General features: G+C 55.6%; 1 protein-coding gene and 1 long non-coding RNA gene across 3 annotated transcripts in view; one reads left to right on the top strand and one right to left on the bottom strand.

Annotated features, from left to right (window-relative positions):
• LOC138662723 (nuclear pore glycoprotein p62-like) overlaps positions 1-21391 on the top strand; it is a 68780-nt gene that overhangs the window by 3870 nt on the left and 43519 nt on the right. Inside the window, exon 2 of one of the 2 annotated variants that reach the window (XM_069748614.1) lies at positions 16610-16652. The gene's annotated coding sequence lies outside the window, so the exon portion shown is untranslated. Of the gene's footprint in view, positions 1-16557; positions 16653-21391 lie in introns of those variants that run through there. The other variant, XM_069748613.1, reaches the window with a different exon arrangement.
• LOC138662726 (uncharacterized) lies at positions 10340-16533 on the bottom strand. The gene is made up of 2 exons (XR_011318063.1): positions 16450-16533; positions 10340-11528 (listed from the first exon to the last, which is right to left on the bottom strand). It is a non-coding gene; the product is annotated as an uncharacterized lncRNA (long non-coding RNA).

The raw sequence follows: 21391 nt of genomic DNA, 5'->3' as shown, positions 1-21391 counted from the left end.
TCTAGATACAGACTGTAGGGCTCCTGTCAGGTATATATTATTGTAGATACAGACTGTAGGGCTCCTGTCAGGTATATATTATTGTAGATACAGACTGTACGGGCTCCTGTCAGGTATATAGTATGGTAGATACAGACTGTATGGGCCCCTGTCAGGTATGTATTATTGTAGATATAGACTGTACGGACTCCTGTCAGGTATATATTATTGTAGATACAGACTGTAGGGCTCCTGTCAGGTATATATTATTCTAGATACAGACTGTAGGGCTCCTGTCAGGTATATATTATTGTAGATACAGACTGTACGGGCTCCTGTCAGGTATATATTATTCTAGATACAGACTGTACGGGCTCCTGTCAGGTATATATTATTGTAGATACAGACTGTAGGGCTCCTGTCAGGTATATATTATTCTAGATACAGACTGTAGGGCTCCTGTCAGGTATATATTATTGTAGATACAGACTGTACGGGCTCCTGTCAGGTATATAGTATGGTAGATACAGACTGTACGGGCCCCTGTCAGGTATGTATTATTGTAGATATAGACTGTACGGACTCCTGTCAGGTATATATTATTGTAGATACAGACTGTAGGGCTCCTGTCAGGTATATATTATTCTAGATACAGACTGTAGGGCTCCTGTCAGGTATATATTATTGTAGATACAGACTGTACGGGCTCCTGTCAGGTATATATTATTCTAGATACAGACTGTAGGGCTCCTGTCAGGTATATATTATTGTAGATACAGACTGTAGGGCTCCTGTCAGGTATATATTATTCTAGATACAGACTGTAGGGCTCCTGTCAGGTATATATTATTGTAGATACAGACTGTACGGGCTCCTGTCAGGTATATAGTATGGTAGATACAGACTGTATGGGCCCCTGTCAGGTATGTATTATTGTAGATATAGACTGTACGGGCTCCTGTCAGGTATATATTATTGTAGATACAGACTGTAGGGCTCCTGTCAGGTATATATTATTGTAGATACAGACTGTACGGGCTCCTGTCAGGTATATAGTATGGTAGATACAGACTGTACGGGCTCCTGTCAGGTATATATTATTCTAGATACAGACTGTATGGGCCCCTGTCAGGTATGTATTATTGTAGATATAGACTGTACGGACTCCTGTCAGGTATATATTATTGTAGATACAGACTGTAGGGCTCCTGTCAGGTATATATTATTCTAGATACAGACTGTAGGGCTCCTGTCAGGTATATATTATTGTAGATACAGACTGTACGGGCTCCTGTCAGGTATATATTATTCTAGATACAGACTGTACGGGCTCCTGTCAGGTATATATTATTGTAGATACAGACTGTAGGGCTCCTGTCAGGTATATATTATTCTAGATACAGACTGTAGGGCTCCTGTCAGGTATATATTATTGTAGATACAGACTGTACGGGCTCCTGTCAGGTATATAGTATGGTAGATACAGACTGTACGGGCCCCTGTCAGGTATGTATTATTGTAGATATAGACTGTACGGACTCCTGTCAGGTATATATTATTGTAGATACAGACTGTAGGGCTCCTGTCAGGTATATATTATTCTAGATACAGACTGTAGGGCTCCTGTCAGGTATATATTATTGTAGATACAGACTGTACGGGCTCCTGTCAGGTATATATTATTCTAGATACAGACTGTAGGGCTCCTGTCAGGTATATATTATTGTAGATACAGACTGTAGGGCTCCTGTCAGGTATATATTATTGTAGATACAGACTGTAGGGCTCCTGTCAGGTATATATTATTGTAGATATAGACTGTACGGGCTCCTGTCAGGTATATATTATTGTAGATACAGACTGTACGGGCTCCTGTCAGGTATATAGTATGGTAGATACAGACTGTATGGGCCCCTGTCAGGTATGTATTATTGTAGATATAGACTGTACGGACTCCTGTCAGGTATATATTATTGTAGATACAGACTGTAGGGCTCCTGTCAGGTATATATTATTCTAGATACAGACTGTAGGGCTCCTGTCAGGTATATATTATTGTAGATACAGACTGTACGGGCTCCTGTCAGGTATATATTATTCTAGATACAGACTGTACGGGCTCCTGTCAGGTATATATTATTGTAGATACAGACTGTAGGGCTCCTGTCAGGTATATATTATTCTAGATACAGACTGTAGGGCTCCTGTCAGGTATATATTATTGTAGATACAGACTGTACGGGCTCCTGTCAGGTATATATTATTGTAGATATAGACTGTACGGGCTCCTGTGAGGTATATATTATTGTAGATACAGACTGTACGGACTCCTGTCAGGTATATATTATTGTAGATACAGACTGTACGGACTCCTGTCAGGTATATATTATTGTAGATATAGACTGTACGGGCTCCTGTCAGGTATGTATTATTGTAGATATAGACTGTACGGGCTCCTGTGAGGTATATATTATTGTAGATACAGACTGTACGGACTCCTGTCAGGTATATATTATTGTAGATACAGACTGTACGGACTCCTGTCAGGTATATATTATTGTAGATATAGACTGTATGGGCCCCTGTCAGGTATGTATTATTGTAGATATAGACTGTACGGGCTCCTGTCAGGTATATATTATTGTAGATACAGACTGTATGGGCTCCTGTCAGGTATATAGTATGGTAGATACAGACTGTATGGGCCCCTGTCAGGTATGTATTATTGTAGATATAGACTGTACGGGCTCCTGTCAGGTATATATTATTGTAGATATAGACTGTACGGGCTCCTGTGAGGTATATATTATTGTAGATACAGACTGTACGGACTCCTGTCAGGTATATATTATTGTAGATACAGACTGTACGGGCTCCTGTCAGGTATATATTATTGTAGATATAGACTGTACGGGCTCCTGTGAGGTATATATTATTGTAGATACAGACTGTACGGACTCCTGTCAGGTATATATTATTGTAGATACAGACTGTACGGACTCCTGTCAGGTATATATTATTGTAGATACAGACTGTACGGACTCCTGTCAGGTATATATTATTGTAGATATAGACTGTACGGGCTCCTGTCAGGTATGTATTATTGTAGATATAGACTGTACGGGCTCCTGTGAGGTATATATTATTGTAGATACAGACTGTACGGACTCCTGTCAGGTATATATTATTGTAGATACAGACTGTACGGACTCCTGTCAGGTATATATTATTGTAGATATAGACTGTACGGGCTCCTGTCAGGTATATATTATTGTAGATATAGACTGTACGGGCTCCTGTCAGGTATATATTATGGTAGATATAGACTGTACAGACTCCTGTCAGGTATATATTATTGTAGATATAGACTGTACGGGCTCCTGTCAGGTATATATTATTGTAGATATGGACTGTACGGGCTCCTGTCAGGTATATATTATGGTAGATATAGACTGTACGGACTCCTGTCAGGTATATATTATTGTAGATATAGACTGTACGGGCTCCTGTCAGGTATATAGTATTGTAGATATGGACTGTACGGGCTCCTGTCAGGTATATATTATGGTAGATATAGACTGTACGGGCTCCTGTCAGGTATGTATTATTGTAGATATAGACTGTACGGGCTCCTGTCAGGTATATATTATTGTAGATACAGACTGTATGGGCTCCTGTCAGGTATATAGTATGGTAGATACAGACTGTACGGACTCCTGTCAGGTATATATTATTGTAGATATAGACTGTACGGGCTCCTGTCAGGTATATATTATTGTAGATACAGACTGTACGGACTCCTGTCAGGTATATATTATTGTAGATATAGACTGTACGGGCTCCTGTCACGTGTATATTATTGATGTCAGAATGTATGGGCCCCTATCAGGTATATATTATTGATATCAGAATGTATGGGCCCGTCAGGTATATATTAGTGATGGTATCAGAATGTATGGGCCTGTCAGGTATATATTAATGATGGTATCAGAATGTATGGGCTCCTGTCAGGTATATATTATTGATGTCAGAATGTATGGGCTCCTGTCAGGTATATATATTATTGATGGTATCAGAATGTATGGGCCCCTGTCAGGTATATATTACTGATGATATCAGAATGTATGGGCCCCTGTCAGGTATATATTATTGATGTCAGAATGTATGGGCTCCTGTCAGGTATATATATTATTGATGGTATCAGAATGTACGGGCCCCTGTCAGGTATATATTACTGATGATATCAGAATGTATGGGCCCCTGTCAGGTATATATTATTGATATCAGAATGTATGGGCCCCTATCAGGTATATATTATTGATATCAGAATGTATGGGCCCCTGTCAGGTATATATTATTATTGATATCAGAATGTACGGGCCCCTGTCAGGTATATGTTATTGATGATATCAGAATGTATGGGCCCCTATCAGGTATATATTATTGATATCAGAATGTATGGGCCCCTGTCAGGTATATATTAGTGATGATATCAGAATGTATGGGCTCCTGTCAGGTATATATTATTGATATCAGAATGTATGGGCTCCTGTCAGGTATATATATTATTGATGGTATCAGAATGTATGGGTTCCTGTCAGGTATATATTACTGATGATATCAGAATGTACGGGCCCCTGTCAGGTATATATTAGTGATGATATCAGAATGTATGGGCCCCTGTCAGGTATATATTACTGATGATATCAGAATGTATGGGCCCCTGTCAGGTATATATGCTGCGATTGTTCTCGTATGCCGATTCGGCATGAAAAAATAATCACAGATGTGATCTGCCCCATAGATCAACACTGGTCCGAGTGCCATGCGATGTTTTCTCACATAGCGCTCGTCCGTATTCTACGCTAGTGTGACCCCGGCCTTAAACTTATGAAGAGACACAGACCACCTGCAGCTCAGCCTTCATCAATATTTAAATTACAAGTTTTTCACCATCCAAAAAATGCTATTTTTTACCTAGTTCCATAGGTTTCTTAAAGGGAACCTGTCACCAGGTTTTCCCCATATATTGTACCACCAGAACCTATATGCCCTTATACACACCCTTCTACAGTGCTGTACCGTACATACCGTATATACTCGAGCATAAGCCGAGATTTTCAGCCCACTTTTTTGGGCGGAAAGTGACCCTCTCGGCTTATACTCAAGTCATTGTCGGCGGGGGAGGGGGAGCGGCGGCTGTCACATACTCACCTGCTCCCGGCGCGGTCCCTGCATGTCCGATGGTCTCCGGGCAGCTCTTCCTTTGTTCAACGGTCACGTGGAACCGCTCATTAATGAATATGGATGCATATTCATTACTTTAATGAGCTGTCCGTGACAGCTGAACATAGGAAGACGCTGCCGACTCCCGGAGACCATCTGATAGTGAGAAGCTGCCAGGGACCGCGTCGGGGGCAGGTGAGTATGACGGGGGAGGTGAGCATTGCGCGATATTCACCTCTCCCCTTTCCACCGCTGCGGGCCGCTCTGTCCTCTGGCTGTGACTGTTTAGGTCAGAGGGCACGATGACGTAGTTAGTGTGCGCGCTGCCCTCTGCCTGAACAGTCAGTGCAGAGGATGGAAGACAGAGCAGCGCGCAGCAGTGGAAAGTGCCGGGGGCCTGAGCGAAGAGAGGCGAGTATGTGTTTTTTTTTTATTTTATTCGCAGCAACAGCAAATGGGGCATAATGTGTGGAGCATCTCATGGGGCATAATCTATGGAGTAAAATCTATGGAGCATCTTATGGGGCCATCAACCTTTATGCAGCATTGTATGGGGCAAAAGTTTCTATGAAGCATCTTATGGGGCCATTATTAACATTTGTGCAGCATTATATAGGGCATATTTTAATATGGAGCATCTTATGGGGCCATCATAAACTTTATGGAGCATTATATGGGGCTCCTCATTCAATATGGATATTCAAAAACACTTAACCTACTGATGTCTCAATTAATTTTACTTTTATTGGTATCTATTTTTATTTTTGACATTTACCAGTAGCTGCTGCATTTTCCACCCTAAGGCTTATACTCGAGTCATTAAGTTTTCCCAGTTTTTTGTGGCAAAATTAGGGGGGGGGTGGTCAGCTTCTACTCGAGTATATACGGTATGTCCCTAAGCCAACGTGCATAATGTAAATAACTTCTTATACTCACCTACGGGGCGGTCCGGTCTTATGTTTGGCGCTGGTCTTCATCCGGCACAGTCCTTCCCGTGGATGATGTGTTCTACATCATCCACACAACCTCCCTCATCACGCTTCTGTGCAGGAACACTTCTCTGCCGAGCACAAAGCAAAGTACTGCAACGGGCAGAAAGAAGTGCGATGCACAGGAGCACGATGGAAGACACCGTGTGGATGACATAGGACGCGTCATCGACTCAAAGAAAGAAGGACGGTGATAGAAGAGGAGAAGGCCCCGGATTAAGACTAGCAAAGCCCATTGTATGGGGCTAGGCAAGTCTTAAGGGCATACAGATAGTGGTTGTGCTTTATAAAATGCTGTATATAAGGGTATACAGGCAGTGGGCCTACTATATATACACAGCATTCTAGAATGCTGTATATAAAGGCATATAGATAGTGGTCGTACTTTATGTGGGGGGGACAGAAACAATGATTGAATACCCTGTAGTAAGTGAACGGCTACAGTGCAAGAAAATAAAGGGTACTTAGTTAACACTTTTTTGGGGGCCTGAGAAAGGAGTCAGAAAAGAGCATCGGGGCGGACGCGCTGCTGTGAATGTCAGTGTCTATATCTAGCACGGCATAATTTTCATAACCAGCAGAGGGAAAGCTGACAGCTGATGTTAATATTCTGGAAAGGAGCCAATAACCATAAAGGTTCCCAGGCTATTAATATCAGCTCACAGCTGTTTGCTTAGCCTTTACTGGCTATTTTACAGTGGGACACAAAATATTGACATGGGGTCCCCCTATAAAAGCTGTAGGCTGATATTAATAGTCTGTGAAGAGGCCATGGATATTGGCAGCCCCAGAGGCTAAAAACCATCAGCTCTCAGCCATCCCAGAAATGGCGCATCTTATAGATCTGCCAATTCTGGTACTTAGCCTCGCTCTTCCCACTTGCCTTGTAGCAGTGGGGCTCAGATTTGTGGGGTTGATGTCACCATTTTATTGTCAAGTAACATCAAGCCCACAGGTAAGTAATGGAGAGGCATCTATCAGACACCTCTCCATAAGTAAGCTGGCCTACTGTCACCTTACAATACAAAGGTGACATTAACCCCTTATTACCCCATATGCCACCGCTACAGGGCAGTGAGAACAGAGGCTGAGTGCCAGAATTGGCGCATCTTACAGATGCACCTTTTCTGGGGTGGCAATAACCATGGTCCCTCTCTAGGCTATAATATCTGTCCTCAGTCACTGACTTTCCCTCTGTGGCACAGAAAATTGTGTGGGAGCCCACGCCAGTTTTTTCAGTGAAAACATTTTTATTAAATACATACAGGTCCCAAATTTTACACACACACATACTACTCACCGTATTAGTCACTGACCTATATAAATCTAACCGTTCTGCAATGGTTTACTGTATGTAAACCATGTCTCCTATCCTGCAATGATTTGACAGAAGCCGACAAATTAACTATTTGTAAATATTATAAGCTGTCAGTGTGATTTTACTGTACACTGCACCTGAATTGCAAGCCTTTAAAAAGGACACCATTGCGTATTTCTCGCAAGTCACACTGATGGCCCGTGTGGTATGAGTTTTTCTTGCATAAACAGACTTTCATTGGGGATTCTCGGCTGATATACGGTGCAAATCGCAGCATAGTGCAATTTCACTCGCACATATAATACGGCCGTGAAAAAAAAAAAGTGATGGGAGCTGCCCAACAGATTAACATTGGTCCGAGTGCTATGCAATTTTTTTTTCTCGCATAGCACTCGTCCGTATTCCTCTCTAGTGTGACTCCGGCCTTAACCCCTTCATGACCGGGGGATTTTTCGTTTTTCTGTGTTCGTTTTTCGCTCCCCTCCTTCCCAGAGCCATAACTTTTTTTATTTTTCCGTCAATTTGGCCATGTGAGGGCTTATTTTTTGCGGGACGAGTTGTACTTTTGAACGACATCATTGGTTTTAGCATGTCGTGTACTAGAAAACGGGAAAAAAAATTCCAAGTGCGGTGAAATTGCAAAAAAAGTGCAATCCCACATTGGTTTTTTGTTTGGCTTTTTTTTGCTAGGTTCACTAAATGCTAAAAATGACCTGCCATTATGATTCTCCAGGTCATTACGAGTTCATAGACACCAAACATGACTGGGTTATTTTTTATCTAAGTGGTGAAAAAAAATTCCAAACTTTGCTAAAAAAAAAAAAAAAAAAAAATTGCGCCATTTTCCGATACTCGTAGCGTCTCCATTTTTCGTGATCTGGGGTCGGTTGAGGGCTTATTTTTTGCGTGCCGAGATGACGTTTTTAATGATAGCATTTCGGTGCAGATACGTTCTTTTGATCGCCCGTTATTGCATTTTAATGCAATGTCGCGGCGACCAAAAAAAAACGTAATTCTGGCGTTTCGAGTTTTTTTCCCGCTACGCTGTTTAGCGATCAGGTTAATACTTTTTTTTATTTGATAGATTGGGCAATTCTGAGCGCGGCGATACCAAATATGCGTAGATTTGATTTTTTTTTATTGATTTATTTTGATTGGGGCGAAAGGGGGGTGATTTAAACTTTTATGTTTTTTTCACATTTTTTTCACATTTTTTTAAACTTTTTTTTTTTAACTTTTGCCATGCTTCAATAGCCTCCATGGGAGGCTAGAAGCAGGCACAGCACGATCGGCTCTGCTACATAGCAGCGATCTGCTGATCGCTGCTATGTAGCAGAATTGCACGTGTGCTGTGAGCGCCGACCACAGGGTGGCGGTCACAGCGACGGGCAATCAGTAACCATAGAGGTCTCAAGGACCTCTATGGCTACAATGGAGACGCATCGCCGACCCCCGGACATGTGACGGGGGTTGGCGATGACGTCATTTCCGGCCGCCCGGCCGGAAGCGGTAGTTAAATGCCGCTGTCTGCGTTTGACAGCGGCATTTAACTAGTTAATAGGTGCGGGCAGATCGCGATTCTGCCCGCGCCTATTACGGGCACATGTCAGCTGTTCAAAACAGCTGACATGTCCCGGCTTTGGTGCGGGCTCACCGCGGAGCCCTGCATCAAAGCTGGGGAGCCGGCATCGGACGGTATAGTACGTCCGATGCCGGTAAGGGGTTAAAGGGAAAATCATTCAAAATTTGAAAATTTCAATTTTTTAAAATTTGATATTTTTACAAAATAAAGCAAAACATTAACCCAAGTTTATCATTAGCCCAAGTTTACCATTATCATAAAGTCTAATATGTCAGGAAAAAAAAACTACCTCAAAATCAATGGAATATGTTGAAGCATTCCAGAGTTATTACTACATAAAGTGACACTGGTCAGATTTTAAAAAATTGGCCCCGTCACTGAGGGGTTAAATGCTTGTACAAGTGAACATTGTTTCAAAAGTGGTTTACCTGTCTAAGACTGGTTTCACACCAGCGTTCGGCAGCCTTCTTCCTCCGTTAAGCCCCACCCACTGCTACACCTCTTTCAGCTCCGCCTACGTCTGCATGCATCCCCTATCTTTAACATTGGGTACACAGGCACGTGTCGTTTTGACGATGCACTGAACTGCGTCGAACGCAACATGTTGCATTTTGTTGCGGTCGGCGCAGCATTAAAACAACGCATGCGGAGGCATCCGCTTGGCCTGCGTACCCAATGTTAAAGATAGGGTATGCAGGACGCATGCAGATGCAGGACGCATGCAGACGTAGGCGGAACTGAAGGAAGAGGTGCGGCATTGGGCGGGGCTTAACGGAGGAAGAAGGCTGCCATCCGCAGCCCTGCCGAATGCTGGTGTTAAACCAGCCCAAGGCTGTTATTATAGCACCTTACGTCTTACGCTAGGTTCACATTGCGTTAGTGCAATCCGTTAAGCGCATAGCGCTAGCGGATTGCGCTAACGCAATGTTTCTAGAGGGTCGGCGTTCACCCTCCCCGCTAGCGCAGATCCCTGATCTGCGGTAGCGAGGAACGGGCCTCAAAAGAACGGCACATCGCTAGCGCGTGCCGAAAATGGCATGCGCTAGTGATGCGCTTCAGCTAAAAGTAACATTGCTGTCCATGGGTGCGCTAACGGACCCGTTGCACGGCGTTAATTTCGACATTTTCGCCGTGCAACGCAGTCCGTTAGCGTTAACCCATTAACGCAATGTGAACCTAGCTTTACACAGATACATCATGGGCTTGTCCTGCCCTACGCATGAAATGAAAGACAAATACAATGTGGAGACTTAATCAGAGCAATGTTTTATTTACATTCAGAACTGGTTTAAGAGGTAAACAATTACCATTTCTCACAGAAATCTCAGACTTTTACTTATAGAAATACTGGATAAATATCATTTTAACAATAGATATAGAAATATTTCTAATTTTATAAAACTGCCTTTTTTTGCATAGAAAAACTTTATGCCTTTCCTTGTTTCATTTTATGCCTTTGCTTGTTTCATTTTATGCATTTCTAAAGTATTGTAAAAATGTAATATGCTGTTGGTGCATGCGGGCAGGACTGTCGGTAGGGTATGCGGCTCTGAAGCCCCCCCCCCCCCCTCAGGCCTGCCTCCGGTGTCTGAGATTTCGGTGTACCGGACCTGAGATCATAATACCGGCCTTGAATTGTGAAGGACACGGCAGCCGATCCTGAGAAACATCCAAGGTGGGAATGCCCCATCATGTCGAAGAGAGTCTGCTAGATCCAGGCCTAGCAGACCAGTGCTGGTGGGTTCATGGATGCCAGGAGGGAGCTGGCCTAAAGGAAGGTCTCGTCTTTTCCTGGCGGGTCAGGAAGTTGTCCCGTCGTTTTTTTTTTTTTGGACAGAACATTTCCAAAACAACCAAATTTGAACAGATCTCTTGGGAGGCAGACTTTAGTCCTCTGTTGCAGAAGCGAAGTACTCTTAAACTGATAGGCGCAGAGTAGGACGCACTAGAAAGTTGGCGTGCATGATTGTTCAGGGCGCTGGCGGTGTGGACCGGCCACCAGAGAAGGCCTAGACCAAAGCCTGGAGATTTTAAGAGCAAGGTCACTGGAGCCTCTGGAAAACGTGGAGGCTGCATGAATAGGAAGGTTTCCTCAGGAGACGTCCACATTGCTCAGGGGAAAACTAGGACATATTTGTCCTGTGTTTTGTTTTTGTTTTTTAAGTAGCCCCCTTACTGCCTCGTAGGATATACCAGTCCTTAAGATCACAAATCCTTTTTCGCAGAGCGATGATGAAGACGGCCATGGACGCAATAACCTGGACGCAGAGAGGCGAGAGGGTAGGGCGATTCGTGGCATGAACGGTCCTCCGGGGAACCCCAAACACTCTTGATGTGTTAGGGCCTTGCCTCGTAGACCACAGATGATATGGTAGTGACAATTCTAGGTGGGAGATTAGAGTGACAATTCCACTGTCGCCCTCAAAAGCCATATCTGGGAAGAAAAAAAAAAAAAATTAAAAAGAAAAATCGTTAACAAAAAAACCTCCCAAAACCTAAGGCCTAAACTGGGCTGGGCGGTCTAGACCCATGTCTTCCTCCTACTGACATTAAGTTAAAACGGATTAGCTTCGTGCTAGTTGGTGGTGTACCCTCCTCTACAGGAAATACCTAAAAATTTTTTTTGCATAGCATAAGCAGCATACACCCATTTTTTTTTTGTGTACCCCAATGAAGCATTAGCTCCCCCACATCAACCAGAAGGCCACACAGCATAACCTCACTCCTCCAGTCAGAAACCTCCACCTCACATTAACCAGCGGACCCCACAGGATAAACCCAAAGCCCACCAGACATTCCCTCCCACAAGCGTAAATCCCCATATGACGCCCCCTGCCCCCAACCATAAATCCCATCAGACACCCCCCCAATCGGATGCCACCCCAGCTTAACCCCCCAGCATAAACCCCCATCGGACGTCCACCCCTCCTCCAAGCATTACTCCCATCGCACACCACGCCCACCCAATAATAAACCCCCACCGGACGGCCAAACCCCCACAGGATGTGGACCCCCCCATCCAGCACACACCCCCATCAGACGCGGACACCCCACCCAGCACAAACCCCCCATCAGACGCGGACACCCCACCCAGCACAAACCCCCCATCAGACGCGGACACCCCACCCAGCACAAACCCCCCATCAGACGCGGACACCCCACCCAGCCCAAACCCCCCATCGGACGTCCACCCCCGACCCAGCCCAAACCCCCCATCGGACGTCCACCCCCGACCCAGCCCAAACCCCCCATCGGACGTCCACCCCCGACCCAGCCCAAACCCCCCATCGGACGTCCACCCCCGACCCAGCCCAAACCCCCCATCGGACGTCCACCCCCGACCCAGCCCAAACCCCCCATCGGACGTCCACCCCCGACCCAGCCCAAACCCCCCATCGGACGTCCACCCCCGACCCAGCCCAAACCCCCCATCGGACGTCCACCCCCGACCCAGCCCAAACCCCCCATCGGACGTCCACCCCCGACCCAGCCCAAACCCCCCATCGGACGTCCACCCCCGACCCAGCCCAAACCCCCCATCGGACGTCCACCCCCGACCCAGCCCAAACCCCCCATCGGACGTCCACCCCCGACCCAGCCCAAACCCCCCATCGGACGTCCACCCCCGACCCAGCCCAAACCCCCCATCGGACGTCCACCCCCGACCCAGCCCAAACCCCCCATCGGACGTCCACCCCCGACCCAGCCCAAACCCCCCATCGGACGTCCACCCCCGACCCAGCCCAAACCCCCCATCGGACGTCCACCCCCGACCCAGCCCAAACCCCCCATCGGACGTCCACCCCCGACCCAGCCCAAACCCCCCATCGGACGTCCACCCCCGACCCAGCCCAAACCCCCCATCGGACGTCCACCCCCGACCCAGCCCAAACCCCCCATCGGACGTCCACCCCCGACCCAGCCCAAACCCCCCATCGGACGTCCACCCCCGACCCAGCCCAAACCCCCCATCGGACGTCCACCCCCGACCCAGCCCAAACCCCCCATCGGACGTCCACCCCCGACCCAGCCCAAACCCCCCATCGGACGTCCACCCCCGACCCAGCCCAAACCCCCCATCGGACGTCCACCCCCGACCCAGCCCAAACCCCCCATCGGACGTCCACCCCCGACCCAGCCCAAACCCCCCATCGGACGTCCACCCCCGACCCAGCCCAAACCCCCCATCGGACGTCCACCCCCGACCCAGCCCAAACCCCCCATCGGACGTCCACCCCCGACCCAGCCCAAACCCCCCATCGGACGTCCACCCCCGACCCAGCCCAAACCCCCCATCGGACGTCCACCCCCGACCCAGCCCAAACCCCCCATCGGACGTCCACCCCCGACCCAGCCCAAACCCCCCATCGGACGTCCACCCCCGACCCAGCCCAAACCCCCCATCGGACGTCCACCCCCGACCCAGCCCAAACCCCCCATCGGACGTCCACCCCCGACCCAGCCCAAACCCCCCATCGGACGTCCACCCCCGACCCAGCCCAAACCCCCCATCGGACGTCCACCCCCGACCCAGCCCAAACCCCCCATCGGACGTCCACCCCCGACCCAGCCCAAACCCCCCATCGGACGTCCACCCCCGACCCAGCCCAAACCCCCCATCGGACGTCCACCCCCGACCCAGCCCAAACCCCCCATCGGACGTCCACCCCCGACCCAGCCCAAACCCTTATCGGACGTCCACCCCCGACCCAGCCTAAACTCTTATCGGACGTCCACCCCCGACCCAGCCTAAACTCTTATCGGACGTCCACCCCCGACCCAGCCTAAACTCTTATCGGACGTCCACCCCCGACCCAGCCTAAACTCTTATCGGACGTCCACCCCCGACCCAGCCTAAACTCTTATCGGACGTCCACCCCCGACCCAGCCCAAACTCTTATCGGACGTCCACCCCCGACCCAGCCTAAACTCTTATCGGACGTCCACCCCCGACCCAGCCTAAACTCTTATCGGACGTCCACCCCCGACCCAGCCTAAACTCTTATCGGACGTCCACCCCCGACCCAGCCTAAACTCTTATCGGACGTCCACCCCCGACCCAGCCTAAACTCTTATCGGACGTCCACCCCCGACCCAGCCTAAACTCTTATCGGACGTCCACCCCCGACCCAGCCTAAACTCTTATCGGACGTCCACCCCCGACCCAGCCTAAACTCTTATCGGACGTCCACCCCCGACCCAGCCTAAACTCTTATCGGACGTCCACCCCCGACCCAGCCTAAACTCTTATCGGACGTCCACCCCCGACCCAGCCTAAACTCTTATCGGACGTCCACCCCCGACCCAGCCTAAACTCTTATCGGACGTCCACCCCCGACCCAGCCTAAACTCTTATCGGACGTCCACCCCCGACCCAGCCTAAACTCTTATCGGACGTCCACCCCCGACCCAGCCTAAACTCTTATCGAACGTCCACCCCCGACCCAGCCTAAACTCTTATCGGACGTCCACCCCCGACCCAGCCTAAACTCTTATCGGACGTCCACCCCCGACCCAGCCTAAACTCTTATCGGACGTCCACTCCACCCAGCCTAAGCCCTCATCAGCCCCCCAAACCCAACCCATAAGCAGGTCGCCCCCCAATAAAGGGGATCCCTCCGTAAGCGGCAGGTCGCCTCCCCACGTCCCACCACAGGCAGGTCGCCTCCCCACGTCCCACCACAGGCAGGTCGCCTCCCCACGTCCCACCACAGGCAGGTCGCCTCCCCACGTCCCACCACAGGCAGGTCGCCTCCCCACGTCCCACCACAGGCAGGTCGCCTCCCCACGTCCCACCACAGGCAGGTCGCCTCCCCACGTCCCACCACAGGCAGGTCGCCTCCCCACGTCCCACCACAGGCAGGTCGCCTCCCCACGTCCCACCACAGGCAGGTCGCCTCCCCACGTCCCACCACAGGCAGGTCGCCTCCCCACGTCCCACCACAGGCAGGTCGCCTCCCCACGTCCCACCACAGGGGTCCCCCAATAGCCTGCAGCAGGTCTCCCCCCACATCCCACAAGCAGATAGCCCTCAAATCCCACAACAGGGGTCCCCCACTAAAAGGGGTCCACCCAGTAAGCAGGTCACCTCCAAACCCCACCACAGGGGTCCCCCCCAACAGCCAGCAGGTGCCCCCCAAAATCCAACCACAGGGGTCCCCCACAATAGTCAGCAGCAGCAGGTGCGCCCCACAACAGCCAGCAGCAGTAGGTGCCCCCCCAAATCTCACCACAGGGGTCCCCCCACAACATCCCACCACAGGGGTCCCCCACAACATCCAGCAGCAGCGGTGCCCCCCCAAAAAGCCCACGACGGGGGTCCCCCACAACAGCCAGCAGCAGCGGTGCCCCCCCAAGAGCCCACCACGGGGATCCCCCACAACAGCAGCGGTGCCCCCCCCACAAAGCCCACCACGGGGGTCCCCCACAGCAGCAACGGTGCCCCCCCACAAAGCCTACCACAGAGGTCCCCCACAGCAGCAGCAGTGCCCCCCATAAAGCCCACCACGGGGGTCCCCCACAGCAGCAGCGGTGCCCCCCCACAAAGCCCACCACGGGTGTTCCCCACAGCAGCAGCGGTGCCCCCCCACAAAGCCCACCACGGGGGTCCCCCACAGCAGCAGCGGTGCCCCCCCCCCACAAAGGCCACCACAGGGGTCCCCCACAGCAGCAGTGGTGCCCCCCCCCACAAAGCCCACCACGGGGGTCCCCCACAGCAGCAGCGGTGCCCCCCCAAAAAGCCCACCACGGGGGTTCCCCACAGCAGCAGCGGTGCCCCCCCACCACAGGGGTCCCCGACAGCAGCAGCGGTGCCCCCCCACAAAGCCCACCACGGGGGTCCCCCACAGCAGCAGCGGTGCCCCCCCCACAAAGCCCACCACGGGGGTCCCCCACAGCAGCAGCGGTGCCCCCCCCCACAAAGCCCACCACGGGGGTCCCCCACAGCAGCAGCGGTGCCCCCCCACAAAGCCCACCACGGGGGTCCCCCACAGCAGCAGCGGTGCCCCCCCCACAAAGTCCACCACAGGGGTCCCCCACAGCAGCAGAGGTGGCCCCCCCACAACAGCCGGCCGGCAGCAGCGGTGCCCCCCCCACAAAGGCCACCACAGGGGTCCCCCACAGCAGCAGCGGTGCCCCCTCCCCACAAAGCCCACCACAGGGGTCCCCCACAGCAGCAGAGGTGGCCCCCCCACAACAGCCGGCCGGCAGCAGCGGTGCCCCCCCCACAAAGCCCACCACGGGGGTTCCCCACAGCAGCAACGGTGCCCCCCCACACAGACAAGCAGGTCGCCCACCACAGAGCCTCCCCCAATAGCGAGCAGCAAGTAGCATTTTTTCACCCTGAAACCACTAACCTCCATGTGCCATGGCGTCCACAAGCTAGAATCCTGCTGCTTTGCTTTGCCGCCTTCATGATGTGACTGAAAACACGCCCCTTCCCAATAGGACACGCCCCCGGAAATGACGTCACACCTGGAAGGAGCCCATACACTCTAGCATTTACCGTGTGACTGCAGTTCAGTTGCTGGCGGTTCCTCCGCTGTGTGCAGGTTTGCAGGTAGGCCGCGCTCCGGGGTGTTATGCTGTGGTGTCGGGCTGTGCTCCGGGGCTCCCGGGTGTTATACTGGTCTACCGGGAGTCATGCCGCGCTCCCGGGTGTCATGCCGGGCTCCCGGGTGTCATGCCGGGCTCCCGGGTGTCATGCCGGGCTCCCGGGTGTCATGCCGGGCTCCCGGGTGTCATGCCGGGCCCCCGGGTGTCATGCCGCGCTCCCGGGTGTCATGCCGCGCTCCCGGGTGTCATGCCGCGCTCCCGGGTGTCATGCCGCGCTCCCGGGTGTCATGCCGCGCTCCCGGGTGTCATGCCGCGCTCCCGGGTGTCATGCCGGGCCCCCGGGTGTCATGCCGCGCTCCCGGGTGTCATGCCGCGCTCCCGGGTGTCATGCCGCGCTCCCGGGTGTCATGCCGGGCCCCCGGGTGTCATGCCGCGCTCCCGGGTGTCATGCCGCGCTCCCGGGTGTCATGCCGCGCTCCCGGGTGTCATGCCGCGCTCCCGGGTGTCATGCCGCGCTCCCGGGTGTCATGCCGCGCTCCCGGGTGTCATGCCGCGCTCCCGGGTGTCATGCCGCGCTCCCGGGTGTCATGCCGCGCTCCCGGGTGTCATGCCGCGCTCCCGGGTGTCATGCCGCGCTCCCGGGTGTCATGCCGCGCTCCCGGGTGTCATGCCGCGCTCCCGGGTGTCATGCCGCGCTCCCGGGTGTCATGCCGCGCTCCCGGGTGTCATGCCGCGCTCCCGGGTGTCATGCCGCGCTCCCGGGTGTCATGCCGCGCTCCCGGGTGTCATGCCGCGCTCCCGGGTGTCATGCCGCGCTCCCGGGTGTCATGCCGCGCTCCCGGGTGTCATGCCGCGCTCCCGGGTGTCATGCCGCGCTCCCGGGTGTCATGCCGCGCTCCCGGGTGTCATGCCGCGCTCCCGGGTGTCATGCCGCGCTCCCGGGTGTCATGCCGCGCTCCCGGGTGTCATGCCGCGCTCCCGGGTGTCATGCCGCGCTCCCGGGTGTCATGCCGCGCTCCCGGGTGTCATGCCGCGCTCCCGGGTGTCATGCCGCGCTCCCGGGTGTCATGCCGCGCTCCCGGGTGTCATGCCGCGCTCCCGGGTGTCATGCCGCGCTCCCGGGTGTCATGCCGCGCTCCCGGGTGTCATGCCGCGCTCCCGGGTGTCATGCCGCGCTCCCGGGTGTCATGCCGCGCTCCCGGGTGTCATGCCGCGCTCCCGGGTGTCATGCCGCGCTCCCGGGTGTCATGCCGCGCTCCCGGGTGTCATGCCGCGCTCCCGGGTGTCATGCCGCGCTCCCGGGTGTCATGCCGCGCTCCCGGGTGTCATGCCGCGCTCCCGGGTGTCATGCCGCGCTCCCGGGTGTCATGCCGCGCTCCCGGGTGTCATGCCGCGCTCCCGGGTGTCATGCCGCGCTCCCGGGTGTCATGCCGCGCTCCCGGGTGTCATGCCGCGCTCCCGGGTGTCATGCCGCGCTCCCGGGTGTCATGCCGCGCTCCCGGGTGTCATGCCGCGCTCCCGGGTGTCATGCCGCGCTCCCGGGTGTCATGCCGCGCTCCCGGGTGTCATGCCGCGCTCCCGGGTGTCATGCCGCGCTCCCGGGTGTCATGCCGCGCTCCCGGGTGTCATGCCGCGCTCCCGGGTGTCATGCCGCGCTCCCGGGTGTCATGCCGCGCTCCCGGGTGTCATGCCGCGCTCCCGGGTGTCATGCCGCGCTCCCGGGTGTCATGCCGCGCTCCCGGGTGTCATGCCGCGCTCCCGGGTGTCATGCCGCGCTCCCGGGTGTCATGCCGCGCTCCCGGGTGTCATGCCGCGCTCCCGGGTGTCATGCCGCGCTCCCGGGTGTCATGCCGCGCTCCCGGGTGTCATGCCGCGCTCCCGGGTGTCATGCCGCGCTCCCGGGTGTCATGCCGCGCTCCCGGGTGTCATGCCGCGCTCCCGGGTGTCATGCCGCGCTCCCGGGTGTCATGCCGCGCTCCCGGGTGTCATGCCGCGCTCCCGGGTGTCATGCCGCGCTCCCGGGTGTCATGCCGCGCTCCCGGGTGTCATGCCGCGCTCCCGGGTGTCATGCCGCGCTCCCGGGTGTCATGCCGCGCTCCCGGGTGTCATGCCGCGCTCCCGGGTGTCATGCCGCGCTCCCGGGTGTCATGCCGCGCTCCCGGGTGTCATGCCGCGCTCCCGGGTGTCATGCCGCGCTCCCGGGTGTCATGCCGCGCTCCCGGGTGTCATGCCGCGCTCCCGGGTGTCATGCCGCGCTCCCGGGTGTCATGCCGCGCTCCCGGGTGTCATGCCGCGCTCCCGGGTGTCATGCCGCGCTCCCGGGTGTCATGCCGCGCTCCCGGGTGTCATGCCGCGCTCCCGGGTGTCATGCCGCGCTCCCGGGTGTCATGCCGCGCTCCCGGGTGTCATGCCGCGCTCCCGGGTGTCATGCCGCGCTCCCGGGTGTCATGCCGCGCTCCCGGGTGTCATGCCGCGCTCCCGGGTGTCATGCCGCGCTCCCGGGTGTCATGCCGCGCTCCCGGGTGTCATGCCGCGCTCCCGGGTGTCATGCCGCGCTCCCGGGTGTCATGCCGCGCTCCCGGGTGTCATGCCGCGCTCCCGGGTGTCATGCCGCGCTCCCGGGTGTCATGCCGCGCTCCCGGGTGTCATGCCGCGCTCCCGGGTGTCATGCCGCGCTCCCGGGTGTCATGCCGCGCTCCCGGGTGTCATGCCGCGCTCCCGGGTGTCATGCCGCGCTCCCGGGTGTCATGCCGCGCTCCCGGGTGTCATGCCGCGCTCCCGGGTGTCATGCCGCGCTCCCGGGTGTCATGCCGCGCTCCCGGGTGTCATGCCGCGCTCCCGGGTGTCATGCCGCGCTCCCGGGTGTCATGCCGCGCTCCCGGGTGTCATGCCGCGCTCCCGGGTGTCATGCCGCGCTCCCGGGTGTCATGCCGCGCTCCCGGGTGTCATGCCGCGCTCCCGGGTGTCATGCCGCGCTCCCGGGTGTCATGCCGCGCTCCCGGGTGTCATGCCGCGCTCCCGGGTGTCATGCCGCGCTCCCGGGTGTCATGCCGCGCTCCCGGGTGTCATGCCGCGCTCCCGGGTGTCATGCCGCGCTCCCGGGTGTCATGCCGCGCTCCCGGGTGTCATGCCGCGCTCCCGGGTGTCATGCCGCGCTCCCGGGTGTCATGCCGCGCTCCCGGGTGTCATGCCGCGCTCCCGGGTGTCATGCCGCGCTCCCGGGTGTCATGCCGCGCTCCCGGGTGTCATGCCGCGCTCCCGGGTGTCATGCCGCGCTCCCGGGTGTCATGCCGCGCTCCCGGGTGTCATGCCGCGCTCCCGGGTGTCATGCCGCGCTCCCGGGTGTCATGCCGCGCTCCCGGGTGTCATGCCGCGCTCCCGGGTGTCATGCCGCGCTCCCGGGTGTCATGCCGCGCTCCCGGGTGTCATGCCGCGCTCCCGGGTGTCATGCCGCGCTCCCGGGTGTCATGCCGCGCTCCCGGGTGTCATGCCGCGCTCCCGGGTGTCATGCCGCGCTCCCGGGTGTCATGCCGCGCTCCCGGGTGTCATGCCGCGCTCCCGGGTGTCATGCCGCGCTCCCGGGTGTCATGCCGCGCTCCCGGGTGTCATGCCGCGCTCCCGGGTGTCATGCCGCGCTCCCGGGTGTCATGCCGCGCTCCCGGGTGTCATGCCGCGCTCCCGGGTGTCATGCCGCGCTCCCGGGTGTCATGCCGCGCTCCCGGGTGTCATGCCGCGCTCCCGGGTGTCATGCCGCGCTCCCGGGTGTCATGCCGCGCTCCCGGGTGTCATGCCGCGCTCCCGGGTGTCATGCCGCGCTCCCGGGTGTCATGCCGCGCTCCCGGGTGTCATGCCGCGCTCCCGGGTGTCATGCCGCGCTCCCGGGTGTCATGCCGCGCTCCCGGGTGTCATGCCGCGCTCCCGGGTGTCATGCCGCGCTCCCGGGTGTCATGCCGCGCTCCCGGGTGTCATGCCGCGCTCCCGGGTGTCATGCCGCGCTCCCGGGTGTCATGCCGCGCTCCCGGGTGTCATGCCGCGCTCCCGGGTGTCATGCCGCGCTCCCGGGTGTCATGCCGCGCTCCCGGGTGTCATGCCGCGCTCCCGGGTGTCATGCCGCGCTCCCGGGTGTCATGCCGCGCTCCCGGGTGTCATGCCGCGCTCCCGGGTGTCATGCCGCGCTCCCGGGTGTCATGCCGCGCTCCCGGGTGTCATGCCGCGCTCCCGGGTGTCATGCCGCGCTCCCGGGTGTCATGCCGCGCTCCCGGGTGTCATGCCGCGCTCCCGGGTGTCATGCCGCGCTCCCGGGTGTCATGCCGCGCTCCCGGGTGTCATGCCGCGCTCCCGGGTGTCATGCCGCGCTCCCGGGTGTCATGCCGCGCTCCCGGGTGTCATGCCGCGCTCCCGGGTGTCATGCCGCGCTCCCGGGTGTCATGCCGCGCTCCCGGGTGTCATGCCGCGCTCCCGGGTGTCATGCCGCGCTCCCGGGTGTCATGCCGCGCTCCCGGGTGTCATGCCGCGCTCCCGGGTGTCATGCCGCGCTCCCGGGTGTCATGCCGCGCTCCCGGGTGTCATGCCGCGCTCCCGGGTGTCATGCCGCGCTCCCGGGTGTCATGCCGCGCTCCCGGGTGTCATGCCGCGCTCCCGGGTGTCATGCCGCGCTCCCGGGTGTCATGCCGCGCTCCCGGGTGTCATGCCGCGCTCCCGGGTGTCATGCCGCGCTCCCGGGTGTCATGCCGCGCTCCCGGG

The sequence above is a fragment of the Ranitomeya imitator genome, chromosome 2 (assembly GCF_032444005.1).
Source record: "Ranitomeya imitator isolate aRanImi1 chromosome 2, aRanImi1.pri, whole genome shotgun sequence".
NCBI lineage: Eukaryota > Metazoa > Chordata > Amphibia > Anura > Dendrobatidae > Ranitomeya > Ranitomeya imitator.
Note: the sequence above shows the minus strand (reverse complement) of the source record. Positions and strands in the feature narration are given on the sequence as shown.